Below are 22,252 nucleotides of genomic sequence, written 5' to 3'. Positions count from 1 at the left end.
TAAAAGACCCTATTGAGTTTGCCTCCGCCACCACTGACGGCAGCCGATTCCACTCGCCCACCACCCTCTGTGTGAAAAACTTCCCCCTAACATCTCCCCTGTACCTACACCCCAGCACCTTAAACCTGTATCCTCTCGTAGCAGACATTTCCACCCTGGGAAAAAGCCTCTGAGAGTCCACCCGATCTATGCCTCTCAACATCTTATATACCTCTATTAGGTCTCCTCTCATCCTACGCCTCTCCAAGGAGAAAAGACCGAGCTCCCTCAGCCTATCCTCATAAGGCATGCCACTCAATCCAGGCAACATCCTTGTAAATCTCCTCTGCACCCTTTCAATCTTTTCCATATCCTTCCTGTAATGAGGCGACCAGAACTGAGCACAGTACTCCAAGTGGGGTCTGACGAGGGTCTTATATAGCTGCATCATTATCCACGGACTCCTAAACTCAGTCCCTCAATTGATAAAGGCCAGCACACCATACACCTTCTTAACCACCTCCTCCACCTGCGGGGCCGATTTTAGAGTCCTATGGACCCGGACCCCAAGGTCCTTCTGATCCTCGACAGTATTAAGAGTCTTTCCCTTTATATTGTACTCCTTCATCCCATTTGACCTGCCAAAATGGACCACTACGCATTTATCTGGGTTGAAGTCCATCTGCCACTTCTCCGCCCAGTCTTGCATCCTATCTATGTCCCTCTATAACTTCTGACATCCCGCCAGACTATCCACAACCCCACCAACCTTCGTGTCGTCGGCAAACTTACCAACCCATCCCTCCACTTCCTCATCCAGGTCATTTATGAAAATGACAAACAGCAAGGGTCCCAAAACAGATCCCTGGGGCACACCACTGGTGACCGACCTCGATTTAGGAAAAGACCCATCTATACCCACTCTCTGCCTCCTTTGGACAAGCCAGTTCTAGATCCACAGGGCAGCAGCCCCTTGGATCCCATGCCCTCTCACTTTTACTTTTACTTTTTGTGTACCACTTATAATCTTGTCTACTTATAAAAAAATGATTTGGGTTTCTCCTTTCAAAGCTGAAGAGTCCAAGCCTCTTGAGTCTCTTTGAATAACTTTGACAGCTTTGAAGCCAGGGATCAACCTTGTGATTCATCTCGCTGGCATTTGAATGTCTCCTGTATGTCTTACTGACCAGAACTGAATACAATGCAGTTTGACCCTCGCACTGCGCAATCTGAGTGTGCCTTCCTCTGATTTATCATGAACTGTGTTAATTCTGTGGTTCAACATTCTATTGGTTTTGTTCATTGTTGTTACGCAATGGTTAGACATTTTGAGTGTCAAGACTGCGAGATCTTTTTCAACTTCACCCTTAGCTATTTCAGCACAACTTACAGGTACGTGTTGCCCATTTTTCCTTCCAAAATATAGGGGGGGCATTCTCCAGGTCTGCTAGCTCCAATTGCAAATTGCAATGGCCAGAGAATCAGGAGTCGGCGCAAAAACGGGTTTTGCACTGGGCATCAAAGCCAGAGCTACCCTCCCAGGCCACGGGTTCCCGTCCCAATTGGGTGGGAAGCCTATTAATATTGTTGTCAGTAAAATAATACCTCTGAGATTGTTAGTGAGTCAAAATACAGCGGCTTTATTTTCAAAAGCTTTTGGGAGAAGCAAGTTCCTAAAAGCAGTCTGCCAAACTTCTCCCTGAATACAAATAAGTGTGGGTATTTATACATTATGGTTCCCAGCCCCAGTCACAACACAGTCCCATCACGACCCGCAGTTCCTGGCTTCAGTCAAGACCCGCAGTTCCTGGCTTCAGTCACGACCCGCAGCTCGTCCGGCGGCTTCAGTCCCCCCTTTTGGTCAGAGCCAGGTCTAAGCATGGCCCCACGACCAATTCAGAACCAAATGTTACCAGCATATGGGCCTACCTCCTCGAACCCGTCTCTAGTTTCATTTGCAATTCTCTCTAAGGTCGAGGCCATATGTATAAGTTCCTGAGCTGCTTTTGCCGTCCCATAAAGTGGGAAGGCTATCATGAAGAACCGTGCTGTCTCACTAATGGCTCGCTTAGCCCTAAGCAGGTGTATCTCAGGGTGGTCCCGTAAGTCAGTGTAATGGTGAATATAGGGCACCACATATGCTAAATAACACGATCCTCCCCAATCCCAGGGAAGCCACGGGTAGGCATTGTTTCCACAGACATAATAGGTACCATTATATGCAGTCATGCTGCTCATATAAGTAGAGGAGAGGTTGACCGGGACATCGGCAGTGGGGCAATGGATTGTAATCTGTTGCACCAAAGCCCAGGCACTATAAGACCATAAGACCATAAGACATAGGAGCGGAAGTAAGGCCATTCGGCCCATCGAGTCCACTCCACCATTCAATCATGGTTGATTTCAACTCCATTTACCCGCTCTCTCCCCATAGCCCTTAATTCCTCGAGAAATCAAGAATCTATCAATTTCTGTCTTGAAGACGCTCAACGTCTCGGCCTCCACAGCCCTCTGTGGCAATGAATTCCACAGACCCACCACTCTCTGGCTGAAGAAATTTCTCCTCATCTCTGTTCTAAAGTGACTCCCTTTTATTCTAAGGCTGTGCCCCCGCGTCCTAGTCTCCCCTGTTAATGGAAACAACTTCCCTACGTCCATCCTATCTAAGCCGTTCATTATCTTGTAAGTTTCTATCAGATCTCCCCTCAACCTCCTAAACTCCAATGAATATAATCCCACGATCCTCAGACTGGTGGGATTATACCAGTCTGGTGACATTAACCTGCTGGGTACAGTAGCTACGGCCAACAGGTATGGTTCTATTTCTTACCAAGTAGATAGATCCCCCTTGTTGGTTTTTCACAACAAAGTGGGGAGGAGAGTCTGATCTATTATAGCGAGGCTGGTAATGGTTCTTAAAGGCTGATAGAGTGCACCCTCCGCCACCTAACCCCAAAACAGCATCGCTATCGCTGACATTGAAAGTACCCTGCATAGTGGTGCCTGATGGGGTTTTAAATGTCACTTTCCTTGTCCCGTCCTGAGTTCCATTCTGATTCAAAATCCATTCTACCAGTTCCGGAATTGACAAAGGGATAGGGAATAAAGGACTTCCCCCCTTTCCTCCGTGCGTGGGAATGTGTGAGCAGACCCAGCACTTGCTCAAATTTGACTGTAATGCATACAAGTGAGACATATACATGAAAGTGTTCATGTGACGGGGTCTGATTTTAAAGGATTGGTACAATGATCGCTTGGATCGGCCAAATCTCGTGTTGATGTACTCATCCTCCCGAACCTTCTGCTGTTGCCGGGTACAGGTCCATCCCGGTCCCTCAGCTAAACACCGAAAATTCCAGTTACACCAAGTTACATTGCATGGGAGACCCCAATCACTTCGCTCCTTCAACAGAGTTGGCAACATGGTATGGTTAAGGAATCCCGAGCAGCGGTCCCTACGGGTAACCTCCCAGGGGCTTATTCCATGTGTCGGAAGGTTATAATAGACAGAGTCATCGTTACAGAGATGCTTGCGATGCTCTGTCCCCAAGTCTACATAATTCCACTTATACTTTCCCTCCGTAACTGGCAGGGCAAGGGTCGTGAGAAGCAGCAAGAGAATCATCCTATCACTTAATCATAACCCGCGCGACCGTTATACAATGGACCAAAGGCTATATCGCCCGCGCGCAACTCCCCGAGCACCCGTTCAGCTTGTTTGGAGATCAGTCATCTCATGAACCTGTGAATTGAGCACATTACATATTTTTCCAATTGGTGCCAGCGTATTCTTTCAACTGAGTCCAATGTTTCCAGATGCCCCTGCCTTGCATATCTACGCAGGCACAAGTATCGCCACTGATTATGACCTCATAGGGGCCATTCCATTTGGGGGTGTACCCAGGCTTTCCAGGTAACTTCTTCACCATAACCTTGCTGCCTGCCGGGGGTACCTCAGGCATCTGTTCCAGTTCATTTTGCTCGTCTATCGCTATTTGTTTGTCCTGGACTGTTCTCCGCATATAGAGAACAAAGAACAGTACAGCACAGGAAACAGGCCGTTCGGCCCTCCAAGCCTGTGCCGCTCATTGGTCCAACTAGACCAATCGTTTGTATCCCTCCATTCCCAGGCTGCTCATGTGACTATCCAGGTAAGTCTTAAACGATGTCAGCGTGTCAGCCTCCACCACCCTACTTGGCAGCGCATTCCAGGCCCCCACCACCCTCTGTGTAAAAAACATCCCTCTAATATCTGAGTTATACTTCGCCCCTCTCACCTTGAGCCCGTGACCCCTCGTGATCGTCACTTCTGATCTGGGAAAAAGCTTCCCACCGTTCACCCTATCTATCCCCTTCATAATCTTGTACACCTCTATTAGATCTCCCCTCATTCTCCGTCTTTCCAGGGAGAACAACCCCAGTTTACCCAATCTCTCCTCATAGCTAAGATCCTCCATACCAGGCAACATCCTGGTAAACCTTCTCTGCACTCTCTCTAACGCCTCCACGTCCTTCTGGTAGTGCGGTGACCAGAAGTGGACGCAGTACTCCAAATGTGGCCTAACCAGCGTTCTATACAGATGCATCATCAGACTCCAGCTTTTATACTCTATACCCCGTCCTATAAAGGCAAGCATACCATATGCCTTCTTTACCACCTTCTCCACCTGTGTTGCCACCTTCAAGGATTTGTGGACTTGCACACCTAGGTCCCTCTGTATTTCTATACTCTTGATGGCTCTGCCATTTATTGTATAACTCCTCCCCACATTATTTCTTCCAAAATGCATCATTTCGCATTTATTGGATTAAATTCCATCTGCCACCTCTCCGCCCAATTTTCCAACCTATCTATATCTTGCTGTATTGCCCAACAATGCTCATCGCTATCCGCAAGTCCTGCCATCTTCGTGTCATCCGCAAACTTGCTGAAAACACCAGTTACACCCTCTTCCAAATCATTTATATATATCACAAATAGCAGAGGTCCCAGTACAGAGCCCTGCGGAACACCACTGGTCACAGACCTCCAGCCGGAAAAAGACCCTTCGGCCGCTACCCTCTGTCTCCTATGGACAAGCCAGATCTCCACCCATCTAGCCACTTCTCCTTGTATCCCATGAGCCTTAACCTTTTTAACCAACCTGCCATGTGGGACAAGGTCAAATGCCTTACTGAAATCCATATAGACAACATCCACGGCCCTTCCTTCGTCAACCGTTTTTGTCACTTCCTCAAAAAACTCCACCAAATTTGTAAGGCACGACCTCCCTCTTACAAAATCATGCTGTCTGTCTAATGAGATTGTTCCGTTCTAAATGCACATACATCCTGTCTCTAAGAATCCTCTTCAACAACTTCCCTACCACGGACGTCAAGCTCATTGGCCTATAATTTCCCGGATTATCTCTGCTACCCTTTTTAAACAACGGGACCACATTCGCTATCCTCCAATCCTCAGGGACCTCACCTGTGTCCAAAGAAGCGACAAAGATTTCCATCAGAGGCCCAGCAATTTCATCTCTCATCTCCCTGAGCAGTCGAGGATAGATGCCATCAGGCCCTGGGGCTTTGTCAGTTTTAATGTTCCCTAAAAAACCTAACACTTCCTCCTTTGTAATGGAGATTTTCTCTAACGGGTCAACACCTCCCTCCGAGACACTCCCGGTTAACACGTCCCTCTCCTTCGTGAATACCGATGCAAAGCATTCATTTAGGATCTCCCCTATTCCCTTGGGTTCTAAGCATAATTCTCCTCCTTTGTCCCTGAGAGGTCCGATTTTCTCCTTGACAACTCTTTTGTTCCTAACATATGAATAGAATGCCTTAGGATTCTCCTTAATCCTGCCTGCCAAGATCATCTCGTGACCTCTTTTTGCCCTTCTAACTCCCCGTTTGAGTTCTTTCCTACTCTCTCTGTATTCCTCCAGAGCTCCATCTGTTTTCAGTTGCCTGGACTTAACGTACGCCTCCCTTTTCATTTTAATCAGATCATCAATTTCCCTGGTTATCCACGGCTCTCGAATCCTACCTTTCCTATCTTTCCTTTTTACAGGCACATGCCTATCCTGCAGCCTTATCAATAGTTCCTTAAAAGACTCCCACATGCCAGACGTGGGCGTACCTTCGAACATCCTCTCCCAATCAACGTCCACCAATTCCTGCCTAATCCGGCTATAGTTAGCCTTCCCCCAATTTAGCACCCTGCCCGTAGGACAGCACTCATCCTTGTCCATTACTATCCTAAAGTTAACAGAGTTGTGGTCACTATTTTCCACATGTTCCCCTACCGAAACTTTGACGACCTGACCGGGCCCATTTCCCAGAACTAGGTCCAGTATAGCCCCCTCTCTAGTCAGGCTATCTACAGACTGCTCCAAAGAACCTTCCAGTATGCATTTTACAAATTCCTCCTCATTTTACAAATATCTTTCAATTGGGTGCTTAATTCTAAGACATATCGTCTAATTCTGTCCCGTAATGGGCCTACATCTGTCCCTCCTGTAATGATGGGCTCGGGCAGTTGCATAGCCCTCCCGGTCATTAGCTCATATGGTGTCAACCCAGTGGTTCGATTTGTAGTGGCTCTGAGTTTCATTAATATGGCGGGTAATACCTCTGTCCATCTTTTTCCCGATGTTTGTATGGCTTTAGTTAGTGCATTATACATTTAATTACATATCCCCCTTCCATAGAAAGCTTAGTGTGAATCAAATAACACTTTGCACTGGCTTTTTGGCTGCAGCTGGACATCCATTCATTTGTATATAATCCTATCAAAAGACATCGCTTTCCCCATTAAAATCACATGCCATACAGCTCCGATCTTTATATGATGTACTCTTACATTATATCTAATTTGATCATTTGTTTGCGTGCAAGCGCCGCATTACAGTACTTCACAAAACCCTACCTACAAAGAAGTGCATTCAAATGCCTAGCACCAACATTTAGCTTGGAATAAATAGCCTTTTCTCCTATAGAATTATGTTTTTATCAATACACAATATATAGTGTATAAAATTGGCTAAGGCTTTTCAGGATTTGATTTTATTCTTGGGTCTATATGGCAGTGCTTATACTATATAATAATTGAGCGGCAGTTGTATCATGCCACCTTACACATCATAACTGTGATATCCAAACCCTTTTAATTTAAGCCGTTTCCATTTTTAAACTGAGCTCCAGATCAAAACCCCCCGTACTCTAGGAAAATAACAGGCGCCAAATCAAAATCAAAATAAGTACAATACATACTAGTTAATTGATTAGAAACATTTTGGTTTGATTCTTAACTGGCTAGGTTTTAAGCTTTGCAGTGTTTTTATATTTGGCAAACCTTGAACAATAGATGGCACATGAGATTCCAACGGCAGTACATAATTTTAACCAGTTACAGAACACTAAACTATCAGACGTTCATAAATCGCGATATTCTGCGGACCTTAATACTGTATTTCACTGACTTGATATACTTTAAACTGACTCATAGACAGTATATTTACTTCATTCTTTTGTTCCTACTTTTCCTACTTTTCCACAAAATTACTTATTTTCTTCTCCTAACTTCTCAACTAACTCTCTTATAATTTCTACTTCAAGACAAAGGAAAAAGTACATGGTTCCTTCCAAGGTTTAAATCCTTTCTTAACATTAAAACATTAAAGCAAACAACAACAAACATCCACGCAACCACTTTGTTAAACACACACAGACCCACATGGAAGTTTCCAACATTCATTCCACAGCACTTCCTCTTTCGTTCAAACTTAACATTTTGAAAGTAAAACATTCAAAGAGAACACAGAACGTTGATTAAGACGGTCGCTTTTATTCTTCTTTCTTCCAAACTTGTAATTAAACTAAAAAAAGAAGTAAATTCAAGAAATTTTATCACTTTAATCTTTAACAGTTTTAACACTTCCCCAACCCCCCGAGGCTAAACCAAAGTGCAAAGCACTGTATCCAGTGCCTGTAACAAACACTCCACAAGAACAAACAGGCTTCAACAGCTCCTGCTCTCAATCTAATACAACAACAACCACCTACATTCGACAAGCTACCAGATCACACAAACACACTGAAATACAAAAACTAAGATTTCTCCTATCCTCCTCCAGGTATGCCACTAGGCCACTCTATCAACTCATCGTAAACTTGGAACATAATCACTCACATTTTTAGGATGGTTTGGTGAGCACTAGAGAGTCCATCCTTAAAAGCCTGGATGAACGCTCGATCTCTTCGACCTGGGTTCCCTTGTCCTGAGCACTCTTGATATACCTGGAACAACTGTTCCCCGTATTCAGAAGCTCCTTCCCCTTTTAACTGTTTTGTTGTGGTAATTCTGCTCCAGTTAGTGGGAGCATTCCCTAATACCCTCTGAATCTCTGCATTAAACTGGGTGAAGGGTGCCTGTTGGGCATCTATCTCCGATATTAGGGTGACTACATGTGTCCACCATCCCCACTATAATCCTGTGCTGGAGGAGCAGCGGGTCCACCTGCTACCTGCCTCCACTTATCCGCTGGACAGGCTACCCTGACCAGCTGGTGTATGTCTCTCAGGTGTAGTTGGTGTCCTACCCTGATTGTGTCTAATTCTTCCTAGAATTTAGTGTTTGCGCTTCTAGGTTGTAATTTACCCAGGGAAGCCATTATTTGCTGTCTCTCACCTGGGGTGATGGGTTTATAATTTGCCTTTGGCTGCGCTTCTGTTCCCCACGGGTTACTGGCGCTAAGTTGTGTTCTAGTAATTCCTACTCCTCTGGAGGAGCGGTTAGACCCTGTTGTGTGGACTCATAAGGAGGTAGAGGAACAGTTTCCCCTCTCCATTGCTTTTCTTCTAACACATGGTTTTGTTTCTCCAGTTCGCTTACTCTGGATTTTAACTCTCTAATCTTTTCTTTAACTTCACTCCACGTTTTAGTAGAGGCGACTACTTGCTCAATTAGTCCAGCTAACTGATGTATTAACAATACTCCTATCTTCTTTGTCTTGTTTCTCTTTTTTTTTTCCTCCTAGGTCGCTCTTATCAGAGTCCGGTGATACCTGTCAGGGGTGATCAGATCGCTCCGTACCACCACTTACACTATTAAGCCGGCTTTTCCTTCTACTCCGGCGATCATTCAGACAGTCTCTTTCTCATTCACGTCTGAACATCACACTCCAGGCATCTCTTTTTCCAGTCTCTACACCCACTCATCACAGATGATTGTCCAATGTAGTTTGACCCACCTCATCCAAGCTCGGTATCCTATCTCAGTGTCCCGGTTGTGGCCATTCAATCCGGGGCCGTAAACAGGATCCTGTTCGTGACGCCAATTTGTTGTCGATAAAATAATACCTCTGAGATTATTAGTGAGTCAAAATACAGTGGCTTTATTTTCAAAAGCTTTTGGGAGAAGCAGGTTCCTAAAAACGGTCTGCCAAACTTCTCCCTGAATACAAATAAGTGTGGGTATTTATACATTATGGTTCCCAGCCCCAGTCACGATGCAGTCTCCAGTTCCCATCACGACCCGCAGTTCCCGGCTTCAGTCACGACCCGCAGCTCGTCCGGCGGCTTCAATATTTAAAGGGCCTCTTTAGCATCTCATTAGCGGGCTAGGAGGCCAATTCAACGACCATTTGAGATGCTCCCACCCCTCCAGCCAGAGGTCACATGGGCATGATTTGGTACAGGTCCCGAAAAGCGGGGACTTGACAGACTGAGCACCAAGGGGGAGGAAGGAGGTAAGATGCCACTTGAAAGTTATACTGGGGTGCACAGGAGTCTCGCTAAGCACTTGTGGGTAATGGGTGTACCTGCTGGTGGCTCAGAGGTGACCTCAGGGGTTCCCCTCACCCCACCACTCTGTGACACAGCAGTGGCCTGGCTGAATGTCCTCATGCTGTGGGGGAAGAGTTCAGCGGAAACACTAAAATGGACCCTCACCTCTCACACACCCATGTGCCCACACAATCCCCATGCCCCATCCATGCCACCTCATGCTCCCCACCGATCCCTATGCCCATTCACCCACTAAACAATGAACCCTATAGTGACAGTAGAATGCGTGCATAAAAGCTCTTTTAAAAGTCTTTAATTGATAATTTTCCAATTTAAAAAAAAAGTCCTTTTTACTACAGTAGCAGAGTCAGTTACCGAGAAAGTATCAATTGATGAAATTGCAAGCACTTAAAACCTATTTATCTTGTGTAAATAAACATTGTGAAATTGACAGCATAGTTCAGAGAGTCAAAGCAGTTGATCAAGTAATGTTTTTTGTGGGGTTCAGCTGCTTCAACAGGCTAATTAATGGATTTCTGGGCTCGCAACCAAGTCTCATTCTGTATGCTAAGAGTCCAGAAATTCAGTGGAGTAGTAAAACACCAAAACATCAAAAAAAAACAAATTTTTGCTCCCGAGTTAGATGTGCAGTCTTGAAATTCCCTGACTTCCCAAACCCAATTCAGGAGAAACTTCCCTGAAGGCTGGATTTTCAGTCCAGTACAGAGGGTGCTAACTGGAGTCAGATCCGCTGCCCCAGAAACAGCATGGAGGCAGCCACAGAGACTGTTGAGTGCTGAGGCAAGTTGGTTAAAAGGCTCACCTTGGTGCTCTGGGACTTTGTCTCAGTTATAATAAAAATGGCAAGACTCTTTATCAGGTTTGCTTATTTAGTAGTGTCACAAGTAGGCTTACATTAACACTGCAATTAGTCCTCACCCTTCAAATTCCCTCATCCACCATAAATTCCCAATGTCCCATCCATGCCAACTCATGCAATTTCATGCCCCCACCCACACTCATGTCCCCTCATACCCACCATGCCAATCTATTTCCTCCACCCATCCCAATGGTCCTTTACACCTTAAATGCCAACTTATGCCCTTCTACCCACCCCACAGCTCTTTATATATTCCATGCCAACTTAGTGCCAACATGCCAACTCATGACCTCCCACCCATCACCCTTTGGCCTTACATCTTCCATGCCAGCTCATCCTGAACACACCATAGGTTAACCTCAGGAGTCCTATTGAGATGAAATAATAAAATAAGATATCTACTACAGACTTCACTATATTAAGTGTGTTATACAATGTGTATTATCTCAGGAATGTGTATTATTTACAAAATGCACTGCAGCAATTCACCAAGGATCCTTTGACAGCACCTTCCAAACCCAAAACTACTTTCATCTAGGTGGACAAGGGAAGCAGATACCTGGGAACACCACCACCTACAAATTCCCCTCCAAGTCACTCACCATCCTGAGTTGGAAATACATCGCCCTTCCTTCACAGTCAGTGGGTCAAAATAATGGAATTCCCTCCCTAATGGCATTGTGGGTCAACCCACACACAAGGACTCAACGTTTCAAAAGGCAGCTCACCACCACCTTCTCAAGGGCAACTAAAAATGGGCAATAAATGCTAGCCAGCCAGTGACATCCATGTCCCATGAATGAATTTAAAAAAGAAACATTTGTCATTGATAAAAACCCATTCAATACATTTAAATCATTTTAACCACTTAATTCCTAATAAGAATAAATAGTTGTATTCATAGCTACTCAACAAAGATGGCTAATCCCTTTGTAAAGACGTGCAACTATCAACCTAACTGTGAATTACAGGTCCTGTATTGTGATCATGATAGATTATAGAAGTAGTCATGCTCCAATAAATCTATAATGATAGCCCTTGGGATTATGTCAACAAATGGCTAATGAAATTGCAGACACCATATTTTTCCAACTCAAACAAAGTAGACTGTTTTTAATTTTTCAAATGATAAAGAGCAGGAGATTTAACAGCTTGATAGTTCAACAGACCTTATCCACCTTTTATGCATATTCATGTCTACTCTTAACCATCCCAAAAGAGTACCTGTCCAGTAGAATTGGACCTTTTCCTCAAATTCACGAGTCATGTTTCAGAAACCTAGGTAGCGGAAATTGCTCCTGAGCGATGCGCCACTGCCTTCATGAACTACAGATGCGTGAAATATATCTCACCCCATTTCCCCCGCCACACCTCACCTCAGTGATGATAGTGGGTGCCAGATGGGAGCAGGACTTTTGGATTCAGGCTCCAACACCATTCTGGCTAAAACACAGAGCCCTTCTGTCTCTGTAAATTTGGGCTTTGGTGTCACATTTGACCGAAGATGAACTTGCGATGTATTTGTGCCATCACTAAGCCCACTTATTTTCACCCCCATAAACTCACATGACTTTACTCCTGTGTTAGGTTCTCCAAACTGGGCCATTCCAAAGCACACCTGGCTGGCCTCCTACATTCTACCCATTTTCACTCTTAAAATGTAACAAATAAAACAGATTAAAGTCAGACGCTTCCTCTGAAACACAGAGGTAAATCAGCACAATTTGTACTGCCCTGCGAAGATGAGTTAAAACTAAAAACCAGTCTGTGGAATCTATACTTTGTGGAAATCTCTGGCATTCTGTATGTTGGTACAACCATAATTTTCAGCCCATCCCTCTTTCTAGCTGTTCATCTACCACCATTCTAGACTTGCAAGTTCACAAATACAGACATTCAGTCCATCATAACTCATCCTACAACACAGCATCCAACTGTTTCTGAAATGATTTCAGAGTGTTCATCTCCATTACATGTATTGGCCAATCTTTGAAATAAAGAGGTTTCCAGACACCAGTTCAAAATTTGCCTCTCCAGTTTGAACTTGTGTCCTCTTGTCATTCTGTCGTGGTTTTCGGAAGAAAGAACCTCCATTTATATAGCACCTTCTAAGACCTCAGGATATCCCACAGCATTTTATAGCAAATGAAGACTTTTTTGAAGTGTAATTGCTGTTGCAATGTAATGTTTAGTTTGAGATAGTGTTCAGGAGATCTGTCTTTTCTGTACTATTTCCTATCTTTTTTTCCCCTCAGTAACAATTGCCGGCTGCCTCCTTTCAAATCTGAAAAGTCAGTTTTCCTTCATAATCAGTCTTCTGGCAGTTGAGATTAATTCTTTAGCCATTGTCTAAACTTCCTCCAATGTTCATTTCAATTTTTCATCACCTGAAGTTTCAATCAGGGAAAAGTACTCCAGTTGATAGTTCCAGAGTTTTAAAACCTATTGAAATAGGAGAGTAAAGTGCTTTGAAATAACCTTTCGGTCTGTACAGATTCCGTTATGAAATTAGATTTCAACAGGAGTGTTCTTGAAAAGTATTAAGAATTTCCAACTTGTTGGCCGTGAAACACCATGGTGCACAATTTTACAACTGAAAAAAAATTTATTAGCAAAATAAAAAATATTTTATCCAGAGGACATTAATGCTTTCTGGCAGTCATCAAACAACTGTGGGTGGAATGGAAAGGGCCAGGGCCACCATGGAGGGAGGTCAGGAAGGGCCACACCATGGAGGGAGGTCAGGGAGGGCCACACCACGGAGGTCGGAGATCAGGCAAGATCACGCCATGGAGGGAGGAGGTCAGGAAAGATGACACAATGGAGATAGGAGGTTCAGAGGGACCACACTGTGGAGAGAGGAGATCAGAAAGGGCAACACCATTGAGGGAGTATATCGGGAAGGAGGGCCAAGGGGCACGTTGCAGATACTTTGGCTGGTATACCTTATGCAGGATGTGAAGGTAAACTTAATGCAGAGGCAGTCGCTTTACCTTTCTATCTTGTGCTTCAGCCAGGCCTGAAGAAAACACCCACCATCACAATGCCGAACAGAAACAGAACAATCTTCACACGAGGTAAACAAGAAAGGAGGGACAGGACTCTGGCGTGTCCTATATGGACAATGACTGTTGCTCTTCTGGCAGTGAGCCTGGGCCTCCCCTAGTCTTACTGTACTTACCCCAGTCCAACGCCGGCATCTCCACATCATGACCTCCCCTAGACCACAGGCTGCCCCGTGTTTTTCACCTTGTGCATTCCCGAGTCTGGATGGGATGTCACTGCAGGCTAAAAGAAAAAATATTCCTTCTATCTAAAATCAATGCTTCACTAGACACACAAGCTAGTTAAGTTACACCATGAGATTGATGTTAATTGGCTGATGGATGAATGATCACACGAGGAGGATTGTTTATTGGTTCATTTATTTGTCTTGAATGGTTGTGCAGGGATAAGGCACTGGTTGTATTAATTAAAGAATACCTTCAGAGGCAAGTAATTTCTCATCTGGTTCACTGACTGATGTTAGGAGGGAAGTTAATAGGATCAGTCTGCAAAGCCAGTGGTTTCCATTACACCTCAGTGGCAACATTTAGTGAAGAGTGTGCATGCTAATTCAAGAAAGGAACTGGAACCCAATAGGGGTGATTCTTTCAGCCTGTTGTGCTGCTCTAGCAATACAACTGGCCAGGAGACATCAGCAGAGGCCATTTCGCAAACTTCGCACTGGGCGCCACAGCCTGTGCATGTCTCCCGAACCAAAATTTTCAGTGCCAACAGCCGGCACGGAGCTGATTTCAATATTATAATCACAATTAGCATATGATTAGCAGGCCCGGGACTGAAGTCTCTGGAGCGTTTCCCCTCTGCCAGAAGTGGTTCCCTCCAGCGAGGTTTACAATTGCTCCCCACTAACGGGGAACAGGTGGCCCGACACTGCTGGGGTGAAGAATGGCCATGGAGGCTCCCCAAGAGGTCAGGTAAGGGGCGTGCCCCCTAGGCAGTGCCAGCTTGGGCCCCAGCACTGCTTAAGGGGCAAATTGGCAATGTCCAAGGGGCACCTTGACACTGCCCACCAGTCATTGGGCAGTGCCAAGGGTGCAGGGCGAGGAGGAGAGCGCAATCTATTGGGGGCGAGGCCTATTTGGGAGGGGGGGGCGATCGGTGGGGGCGGGGGGCTTCCGCTGTCACTCTGCATTGGGTAGCAGATGGAGGGCTACTGGGGGCGTTGGGGCTACTGGGGGGGTTGGGGCTGCTGGGTGGGTTGGGACTGCTGGAGGGTCAGGACTCCTGGGGGGTTGGGGGGGCCAGGACTGCCGGTGGAGGGGAGTGGAAATTGAGAGATCGGGGCTGGCCTGGATTGGTCTGGGAGGCCAGTGATTTGGGGGGGGGGGGGGGGCTGTGAGGGGGTGGGGAGGTGGTCGGAGGGGCAGCAATAGGGGTTTGTGGGGCTGGCCAGCAATAGGGAGGCGGGCAGGGCGGGACCACTGTGCATGCGCCTATCTCAGCGCTGACAGATCGGCACACATGCAATGGCCTGTTCAGCGCAATGCTGCCCGCCTCTCCAGTGGGAATAGGCCCTGCCCCAAATTCTTTAGAGGGAATCTCACTAGGGCACTCTGCAGTGCTCAGTGTGGAAGATTCAATCTGAAAATCAGGTTAAAAAAAAACAGGGGTAGTTACTCCCGTTTTCACACGAATTGGGGACTTAGAATTTTTGGGGGAGAATCCCGGCCAATGTCTCATTTTTGCATTGTTTTCAGTCTCTTCCTCTGCCTGGGGTGGCACGGTGGGGTGGTTAGCACTGCTGCCTCACAGCGCCAGAGATCCGAGTACAATTCCTGGCTTGGGTCACTGTCTGAATGGAGTTTGTACGTTCTCCCCGTGTCTGCATGGGTTTCCTCTGGGTGCTCCAGTTTCCTCCCACAGTCCGTAAGACATGCTGGTTAGGTGCATTGGCCATGGTAAATTCTCCCTCAGTGTACCCGAACAGGCACCAGAATGTGGTGACTAGGGGATTTTCACAGTAACTTCATTGCAGTGTTAATGTAAGCCTACTTGTAAAACTAATAAATAAACTTTAAAATCTTTCTCAACTCGTTTAATGAAGCTATACAAGTTGTCGAGCCACCTTAAGAATTTCAATAATCAATTAAAGAAGGAAAAGAGTTTCATGTGGTCACTATAATTAGTGACAAGGTAAACGTAATGGGATGGTTTCACCTTTTCTTTATTTCTAACTTAAGTAACAAAATCCTTTCTAAAATGATAGACTGTTGTGTTCCCCAATCGTCAGTACACAGACCATTGCCTTTTTTGTTGATAACACCAAACTTGGAGGATTAGCAAATTATGAGGATGATATTAATTAACTACAACATAACAGGCTAGCAGGATGGGCAGACAAGGGGCAGATGAAATTTAATATAGATAAGTGTGTGGTGATGTATTCTGGCGGGAGTGGCAGGAAGAGGCCATACAAATTTAATGGAATATTTCTAAAGAATGTACAGGAACAGAGGGATCTGGGAGTACATGTGCATAGATCTTTGAAAGCGGCAAGACACAATCAGAAATTAGTTAGCAAAGCAGATGGAATCTTGGGCTTCATAAATATTTTGTACTCAATATCTTCACAAAGATATTGAGTACAAAATCAGGGAAGTTATATTGAACCTCTATCAAGCTCTAGTTAGGCCCCAGCTAGAGTAATTGTGTCCAGACTTTAGGAGAATGTGAGGGTCTTTGAGAAGTTGCAGATGATATTTAGCAGAATGGTTCCAAGAATGGGGGATTTTAGCTACCAAATTAGGTTGAGGAACCCTTGGCTTATTCTCTTTGGAGCAAAGGAGATTGAGGGGAGATTTGATATAGGTGTACAAGATTATGGCAGGTTTAGATAAGGTGGATAAGGAGAAATCGTTTCCAATAGTTGATGGTACAAGAACTAGGAATGCAGATTCAGATTTCAGGCAAGAGATGCAGAGGGAATTTTTATGCAGTGAGTGGTATTGACCTGCAACTCATTGCCATAAGGGTTGGAGAAGCAAAGGTGATCAACAATTTCACAAGAAAACTGGATAGACACTTGAAGGAAATAAACCTGTGGGGCATTTTAGGATAGAGCAAGTGGTTGGAAATGACTGGGTTGCTCCATGGACTCGATAAACTGAATAGTTTCCTTTTGTACCATAAATGACCCAAAAGGCAGAATTTTACCTTTGCCATATGGACAGCTGTCCCTCCCAATGCAAATTCTTGACATCTTCACATCCAACTGCAATAATACACAATTTGAGCAGAGCAGAAGAACACAAGAATTAGGGTCAGGAATAGGCCATTCAGCCTCTCAAGCCTATTCCACCATTTGATAGGTTTTTGGCTAATCTGATTCTGGCCTCAATTCCAAATTCCTTTCGACCCCACCATAATCTTCGGCTCCCTTGTCGATCAGAAATCTATCTAACTCTGCCTTGAATATATTCAATGACCAGCTCCACTGCTCTCTGGAGAAGAGAATTCCACATTATTCTCTAACTGGCCTTTAATGGAAGGTGGATAAGCTTCAGGCTTTGTGCCTGTAAAGGGATATAGATGGGTCACTCTTACCATTTCACCCTGATGGACAAGGTGAGCCGGTAAGATCATGAGAGAGCCGGGAAATCAGGTTCGTGTCCAGTTTTTTGCCTATCACGATCTTACTGGCACCAGATATCTGGCGCGATCAGCCTTGCTCCCAAGGAGTGCGCGAAGGTGATTATATTATTTTAAAATATTTAAATCAGAAATTGAATGCGATTAGCGAGCCTGGGACAGAGTCGTCCAGACTCACTGGCCTCTGTGGCCTCACAGCCATTACTGCACACACATAACCACCCCTCCTGCTGTCTCAGACACACTCCTTTGCCCATCCAAGGGTTGATAATTATTCCTTTGGATGCTCACCATACCTGGAACTAACTCTGACATCTCCTCATCCAACAGATTTGAACCCCCCCCCGCCCCACCGTCGGTTCCAGAATTTCCTCTTCCATCTTTGTCAGCACTGCCAGATTTGCCACACTCTCAATGGTCCTCATCCTCCCTTGCATATGAACAAAGAACAAAGAAAATTGCAGCACAGGAACAGGCCCTTTGGCTCTCCAAGCCTGCACCGACCATGCTGCCTGACTTAACTAAAACCCCCTACGCTTCCGGGGACCATATTCCTCTCTGTGTAAAAAATCTGCCTCGTACATCTCTTTTAAAACTTGCCCCTCGCACCTTAAATCTATGCCCCCTAGTAATTGACTCTTCCACCCTGGGAAAAAGCTTCTGACTATCTACTCTGTCCATGCCTCTCATAATCTTGTAGACTTCTATCAGGTTTCCCCTCAACCTCCGTCGCTCCAGTGAGAACAAACCAAGTTTCTCCAACCTCTCCTCATAGCTAATGCCCTCCATACCAGGCAACATCCTGGTAAATCTTTTCTGTACCCTCTCCAAAGCCTCCACATCCTTCTGGTAGTGTGGCGACCAGAATTGAACGCTATATTCCAAGTGCGGCCTCACTAAGGTTCTATAAAGCGTCAACATGACTTGTCTGTACAATCTGCAATATGGTAGGCCGTCATTTCCTGTGAAGATAATGAGATCACATATGGTTCCCCCAAGCTCCCGGGTGCTTCTTTCCTTGAGGTCGCACTCTACATCTCTTACTATGTACTTACTCTTACATCTCCCACTGTTGCGACCCAGCCCCCGAAAGCCTGACAGGCTACTAATGCTCTTTGAGTTGTCATTAGTTGTGGATGAGTGACTACTCATCCACTCTCTTGGCTAACACCACCCTGACACAACACATGCATTCTGTCCCATAAATGTGTGCCCACCTCAAGAGTTAAGATACTCACCCTTACAGCATGGAGAAGGTCACTCAGACTCTTGCAGCACTGCAGCCAGATCCTACAGATAACCCTACAGCTGCTGACCTGCTCTGGGACTTCAATCCAGGCTGGCTTGGTCAGGTAGAGATACATCTTCCCATCTGCAAGCCAAGAACATCCAGTTGCAGCAGGAGGGCAGGCAAGAAGTCATCACTAAACCATGGGACTGCTCTTGCCCATGCTCCAGGCTGGCGGTCAAATGGACTTTTCACTAGCTCTACCAATGAGGAACAGGAGATTATCAACAGTCATGGTGAGTACCTCAAGAGGACTTGGGCTGTCAATGATGGTAGTGGCCCTTCTGCCCTCCTACCAAGAACTCGTCCCTGGTCACTATCCACCACTTTTGCTGCCTTATTTCCTGACAGGGTTCCTGATTGGCTGCAGTCCTGCCATTTAGCCATTAATTGGCCACCTGTGCATAATTGCAGTGGGACCATGGGACTGGTGCGAAGTGGCACACTGCCTGCTTGCTCTCAATATGTGGAGATGTCGGCGTTGGACTGGGGTAAACACAGTAAGAAGTCTCACAACACCAGGTTAAAGTCCAACATGCCGGATCATCGACACGGATGCCATCATCTCACGTGAGAACACCATCCACCAGGTACACGGTACATACACTTGCAACTCAGCCACCGTTGTCTACCTGATACGCTGCAGGAAAGGATGTCCCGAGGCATGGTACATTGGGGAGACCATGCAGACGCTCACTACCTGTAACTCCCACGACTTGCCTGGGCTTGCAAAATCTCACTAACTGTCCTGTCTGGAGACAATACACATCTCTTTAACCTGTGCTTAACCCTCTCTCCATTCACATTGTCTGTACCTTTAAGACTTGATTACCTGTAAAGACTCGCATTCCAACCATTATTTTGTAAATTGAGTTTGTGTCTTTATATGCCCTGTTTGCGAACTGAAATCCCACTCACCTGATGAAGGAGCAGCACTCCGAAAGCTAGTGGCTTGGCTACCAAATAAACCTGTTGGACTTTAACCTGGTGTTGCGAAACTTCTTACTGTGTTGCTCCCAATATCACAACCTTGCCAAGCATAAACTTCTCCCCCTGATTCCACAATAGTGAGTAGAGGAATCTTTCGGCTCTGGTTGTTAATACACTGACCAGAGGAAAGTCTTTTCAGAAAGGCTGCTTTTCTACAAATAAAAAGGTCATTTTTTTCACTTATTTTGTGTCTTACTATGTGTAGCTGTTAGTCATTGAAGTAATTTAAGTTTCCAATGAAGGAAATCTCAGGTGAAGCTATAATCCTAGTCTCCCTCTGACTTTGGACTTGGCTAATTAAGGCAACACTAACTTCTAACCAGCCACTCTCACCTGAAGGAGGGTAACATCTCCTTTGGCTGATAATGTGAGATGGAAGAGGTTTGGAGGAGGCTCACATGTTGCATAGCCCAGTTGGGCTGGTGCCAGTTGAGAGACTAAAAAGTAAACGATAGATGAGCAAATGGTAAATAATCTGGCGGTAGTCTTGTTTTCTGAACCAGTGTATCCACATTACTATTTCCTTCAACTGATAATCCCACTGTACGTGATAAGCAGGACTATTTCATACAGGATTGAATGGTCTGCATTTTCCTCGGTTTAGCTGCTCAACTTTGAATGGTATTGGGGCAGGTAAGTGGAGGAGGTCAATACAGAACCATGACACCAGCTCCCTGCCAACTGGTGGACCTGCCACTGGAAGGGACGACAGACATTGAATCCATCCAACAAAATAAGGACATTCATGGTAAGCAGTAATGGTAGCAGCATCTTATGTCAAATGCTGCCATCATTACCGCTATATCAATACTGGATGCAGGTAATTCCGGCATGTTAGGGCCATTCTGCATTGCTGAGGGTAGAAGATAATTTCGTGTCTCAAGTCCAAATATGGAATTGTTCATGGACCGATCTATTTACCTTGTGCCCCATTCTGCCCCAAAAATGAACAGAGGGGCCACCACTGAGGAAAATCAGGGTTGCCATCTCTGAATGCAGCCATGAGTGCAAAAAACATGCACAAGATATAAACGTCGAATGTTTCAGTAAAATCCTCCAAGTTTTAATACACTTTTGGGAGGTAGTGTAAAACTTCACCCACTCAGGCATTTTAGCATGATAATTGTTTAGACAAATTAGTAAGTAATAGGTGCTTGCAGTATTGAATAGACAATGAGTTGGCTTGATTTTATTACATTTGCTAGAGCAAATGTTCCTCTCAGTAATTAAATGATATCTAAAATAACGTGCTTGCTTTTACAATTCAGTGAGTTCAATTGGATCAAAGAGTTGCCAAACATTGAGCACTTTAACTCTTGAGCACCTCACTTAGCTCATTTAAATTAGAGTTTAGTCAGAAAATTCCACACATTTTTTAGTTTGTAATCCACTGTTAAGCTACAAATTATAATTGTGACAGTGTGCAGAGATAAGATAATATATTTGTAACTGCATACCAACAGTGTGCCTTTCTGTATGTTGCCATCTTGCTATTGTAAAAATATAAGAACAGAGGAGCAGGAGTCAATCATTCGGTCCTTCAAGCCTGTTTCACTATTTAGTAAGATCATGGTTGGTCTGATTGTGGCCTTAACTCCATTTCCTGCCTATCCCCCTTAATCCTTAAGACTCCTCATAGATCAAAAGTCTTTCTGGTGAACTCAGTCTTCAATATATTTAATGACCCAGCCTCCACTGCTTTCTGGTGAAGAGAATTCCAAATACTAAACAACTCTCTGAGATTAGAAATTCCTCCTCATTTTTTATTTAAACGGGAGACCCCTTATTTTTAAACTCTGCACCGGAGCTCTAGATTTACTCCACATGAAGGGAAACATCCTCTCTACCTTGGCAAGCCCCCTTAGAATCTTATAATTTTTCAGTAAGGTCACCTCTCATTCTTCTAAACTTCTGAGTATTGGACCATCCTGCTCAGCTTTTCCACATAAGACACCTTCTTCCCAGGAGTTAGCCTAGTGGTGAATCTTCTCTGAACTGCCTCCAATGCAAGTATATGCCTTCTTAAATAAGGACACTAAAACTGCCCTAGGTGAGGTCTCACTAATATCCTGTACAGTTGTAGCAAGACTTCCCTACTTTTACACTCTATCCCCCTTGCAATAAAGGCAAGCATTCAATTAGCCTTCCTAATTTCTTGCTGTACCTGCATGCTATTCAGGTATGGGGATGCCCAGATCCCTCTGTACTGCAGCATTCTGCCAAGGGCCAGACATTGGCATGGTCCATTCAAAGCTACACCTGTAACTGAATTCTAACCAGAAACTCACAATTTTTTAATCAAAATTAGATGCTTATTGCTGAATCAAGGACAACATCACAGTGCATTGCACTGTTCAGCATTTTCATAGGAACGATATAACAATAAATAAATAATAAGGTATTCAATGACTACTAGTACAGAATTTTAGCAGATTGGATTCAGCCCCCCTCGCCCCCCTCCCCCCCCTCGCCCCCCTCGCCCCCCATCGCCCCCCTCTTCCCCCCTCGCCCCCCTCTCCCCCCTCGCCCCCCTCTCCCCCCTCTCCCTCCTCGCCCCCCTCTCCCCCCTCGCCCCCTCTCCCCCCTCGCCCCCTCTCCCCCCTCGCCCCCCTCTCCCCCCTCGCCCCCCTCTCCCCCCTCGCCCCCCTCTCCCCCCTCGCCCCCCTCGCCCCCCTCGCCCCCCTCTCCCC

General features: G+C 45.4%; 1 protein-coding gene across 1 annotated transcript in view; it reads left to right on the top strand.

Moving 5' to 3' along the window:
* The window catches only part of kcnh3 (potassium voltage-gated channel, subfamily H (eag-related), member 3), a 717,440-nt gene that overhangs the window by 625,568 nt on the left and 69,620 nt on the right, over positions 1 to 22,252 (top strand). The gene's annotated exons all lie outside the window — the stretch shown is intronic.

Source organism: Mustelus asterias, chromosome 14 (genome assembly GCF_964213995.1).
Source record: "Mustelus asterias chromosome 14, sMusAst1.hap1.1, whole genome shotgun sequence".
NCBI classification, from domain to species: Eukaryota; Metazoa; Chordata; class Chondrichthyes; order Carcharhiniformes; family Triakidae; genus Mustelus; species Mustelus asterias.
This window is presented reverse-complemented; position numbering and strand designations above follow the sequence as displayed.